The sequence below is a fragment of the Hibiscus syriacus genome, unplaced genomic scaffold, assembly GCF_006381635.1.
Source record: "Hibiscus syriacus cultivar Baekdansim isolate YM2019G1 unplaced genomic scaffold, ASM638163v2 tig00117056_pilon, whole genome shotgun sequence".
NCBI lineage: Eukaryota > Viridiplantae > Streptophyta > Magnoliopsida > Malvales > Malvaceae > Hibiscus > Hibiscus syriacus.
In genome coordinates, this window is record NW_024063539.1 from 3,570,625 (window position 1) to 3,575,196 (window position 4,572).

The window sequence follows — 4,572 nt, forward strand, 5'->3', positions numbered from 1 at the left end:
AAAGAAATTTATAAATTATTATATATTAAATGAAAAATGACCGTATTTTTAAATTCATATATATGTGAGAGTTCGAAACCTATATGAGAGAGAGAGAGAGAGAGAGAGATAGAATAATATTTTTTTATCAAATATTGATCTTTCCTCCTGTCAGAAAGCTGTTTTAGAGTCATAAAAAGATAATCTTCATAATGTGAACCGTGAGGTTCAATTATATTTGATGACCACCTCCTTGCATGGTCTCCAAATGGTGCTTCCATGGAGGAAGTTTTCTGACAATAACTAAAAAATGGTATAAAGTTTTTGCTTTTGGACCATAGTGTCTTTTTCTATAGAGAGAGAATCTTCTTTCCCCTGATTGGTGCTTTCATGTTCATATTAAATTTAATTTCAAAATAAAATGCTCATATTAGATTTACTCATATTGTCTGTATAAAAACATTATATTGCAAATGTCATCAAATTCAGTATCAAACATACATTGGATTTGAACAGCTTCTCACTAACTCATTTTGTGGAAGTCACACATGGGGAACAGCTTCTTATTGCATTACTTTGTTCTATTAATTACTACGTTGCGTGATCTCTAAATGATTTCTCAGTTTAACGATATATTGTTGTCCAAGCCTAAAACATGTGTATACCATGTTTTTTATTCTGTACGTATTTCTTTTTCTTTTTTCTTTACAACAACTCACTTGACCTGAATTTTGTTTTTCAACGTGTTCTTTAATTCTCAGTATGTTTGTTTATATTATGTGACATTGGTTCTTTTGTTTTTCCTGTACCTTTGAATTACGGTAAACTTTCTAATTCATTATGTTTTCTATTTTTCTTTTTCTTTTCAGATGACCTATATCGGGAGAGATATGCTTAGATTCAGAGAATATGAATCTCGAATTTGCTAAAAAAATAAAAATAAATTAAATTGTTTATTTATGTTCTTAAATTATGACGAGATTTCAAATTAGTCTTATGTATGGTTGGTGATTTTGAAATAAATTTATTTCTTTATTGTAATATAATTTTACAAATCATTTTGTGGTCAATATAGTCTTCTGAATAATATTTAAGAAATTAATCTATAATAATTTGAAATACTTAAAATCAATATTAAAATTTTCGATTTATTACTTTTAAGTTTTAACAATCAGATTTAACTAAAATATACAACTATAGTATCACAATTACCTTTAATTAAATATAAAAAAAATGAGCTTGAGGCTTTGTATGCTTGAATCGAAATTTTCTAATATTTTTATTTTTTTTGTTTTTTATTATTTCCCTGATTAAGCCATTTTAAGATATATAAATGTATATATGTATTTTTTATTTTTGGATTATTTCATTTTTAAATTGCAGCTGCATTTTATAAGTAGCGGGCGGGCGGGCGGCTGCCGGGGTAGAAAGCGAAGATAGCGGGGAAGTTGATGAAGCCACGACAGGCTGCCGCCGGCTTCTGTTGTCTTCCTCCGCTCACCTTCACTTGCCGCGTGTCCTCTTCTCCCCGTCTCTTCCTCTCACGCGCGGTTCTCTAATCACTCTACTCCCATACGTGTCACAAAATAACGGCCTTTTTGACTCGGTCCTGGAATCTAAAAACATAATTATTTACAAACTCTCTTTCAACCTCTATTATGAAAATCTATTTATATATGTTATATACGCCAATTTTAATATAATTTACGAGCCAAATAAAAACCTCATCAATAAAAGAATATCATACTTGTTAACCACTATATTCTAAGATATATATATATTTTAATAATAAATTGAATTGAGTCAAATTAAATCTAATGTTAATATTATTTTTCCAAAAGGAAAAAATATGTCATATAATAAATAAAGTAAGATAATGAACACTTTGAATGATTAGTGCAACCTAAGTCGATACACTTATCTTGTACACTCAGTTTTATGTCACTCAAAAGTTTCGATCACAATAAAATTAAAAACAATAATTGTAACACTATAAAATTAAAAAGAAACATCCTACAATAAGGCCACTTATCTTAAACAATCAACTACCTTATTAATATCTCGTAAAATGCAATGAAATCATATATCTTTAAACTTTTCTTTTCAGTCTTCATCAGTAATCAAATCAAACTTTAAAAAATCTTTCGAATATAATAAAAAGTAAAATGAAGATTCTTCGATGAATGTCAAACAATTAGTGGAAAAGAATATATGAACTTTGTCATCAAATTATTAACTTTTTTCAAATTTAAAATAACGATTAAACTTTAATTATCAAAAACGACGAATTTACTATATATGAAGATTCTTCGATAATGATGGAGGACTAAATCAGTTTATTTATTTATTTATTTTGATTAAATTTCGTGCCAAAACAGAAACGCTGACAAGCTGAGTCAAATACTTCAATACTTGTCAAAGTAAAATTTATCCCAGTATTTAAGGTAGTGGTCCTCGACCATTACAATTGTCACAGTGGAATTTCTAATCTCGCCTCCATCTTAAAATAGATTTTTGCATAGTTAATTTCAATTATAATAAAACGAAATTAATATTGAAATATCGCAAGAGATGGGTTTTAAGGTAGTTTGATTTTGCATACTTTCATATATGAGAAGAATAATGATATTCTACATTACAGATAATGTGAATACATGATATTCTATGTATCTTAAAATCTGATATATACATCACTCAAAACACTCTTTTTAACATCCATACAAAATCATTCATGTAATATAATAAATTACAAATATCTCAAAATATTAAAAAGTATAGGAAAATAAATATTTTTATATCTAGTTTTTGTAGATAATTTTAAGATGTGTGATTCCATATAAATAGTGATAGATTTAAAAAAAAATTAAGAATCCAAAATTTTAATATATTTTTCAAATGAATTTACAAACTTCTTTTTTTTTCCTACTCTCATAACACATTAAACTAAGTTTAGCAGCTTTTTCAAAATAATAAGTATATAATTGTTTCTCCTCTAAGACTTAATACATCTACCCTGCACGCAAGATCGATCAGGATAATGAGATCCTGTTCTATTAGTCATGTGATTATTATTTACACAAATGGTATTTCATGTTTGAATTTAGTGTAGGAAAATTAATAATATTTATTTATCTTTTGAGTTGTTCTGTCAAATTGATCGTTCAAAATTTGTGGTCTCTATTTAATACTAATTGAAGGTACTGGTGACACGAGAAATTTAATGAGAAATTTCAAGTTTTGTATATATATACACGAGATGAAGACATTGATTAAAGAAGTATAGAATAAAGAATATTCTTATATTTTATACTTTTTACTTTTTAAATAATTTACAATTATATATGTCTTCAATATTTTTTTTAAATATTTATAGTTATTTTTATAATTTATATCTAATAAAACTCTGAATATCGAAGAAAATAGTCAGTTAATATTTTAATATCAAAGAAAATAAGTAATTAAATATTCTACATGCATGAAACATATCATTATCAAATTGACAATTAGTATTGTCGCAACCGTCTTTCGGTTGGGCCTCGGAATTGGGCTTCGACTTAGATTAAATGGATTGGAATCGCCACCGATCTTTTATTTTAAAACAAATAGGTAGACCATATACCTTATTTCTTACCTGATCTGCGTTTTACCAGAGACATGTCGGATTCGGGAGTCGGTTACAGTCAAGGAAGGGTTAGCACCCTTGAACTGCCCTTTTGGTACTATGTAATTTCCAGTTGTTTTAAATTAAGAAAATTGTAAGTTTAAATTAAAAGGTAAAATTTGACCTTGATTACTTACCTCTGATTGTTTTAAAAAACACCCTTGAAAAGTCAAGAAACACGTTAGATAAAAAAGAAGAAGATAAAACACAACAAAAATGAAGATGTACATAGTATTAAATAAAAATAATAATAGAAAAATAAGAAATATATATAGAAACATATAGAACAAAATATAATAACAAAAAATATACGTAGTAACTAAATAATAATAATACATCTCTACTTATACATAAATAATGACATAATATATATATATATAGAAAAAATTTAATATAATATAAATAATTCGAAACAAAAATAGAGAAATATTGTAAATGAAAAGAAAAGTATACTTAAATATATATATATATATATATATATATACTAATATTAATATTAATAAAATAAATAAAGGTAAGAAAAGAAATATATATATATACATGTGTAAATAAACACTAGGAAGACAAAATAAATAAAAAAGAATATATATACATGAGAAATAATAATAATAAATAATAGTAAACATAAAAAAGTGTATATATAATAACGTGAAAGTAAATAAATATAATAAAAATATACAATAAATAAATGAGGGAAAAAAGTTGGATTTCAAAAAGTGACTAAATCGAAAGAATCGAAACGTGAAGGTCCAATTTTGAAGAGAAAACATTGATTTTGGGGGGCAATTAAATACTTTAAAAAACAGAGGGGACCAAGAGTGAGATTGCCCCTTTTTCACACCCATTCTGAAAATCAAAGTATTTTCTCAAGAAAAGAAGCCTCGGAGGCTAGATCTATAAAAATAGATCCCGAAAAATGCCTCTGTTCATCG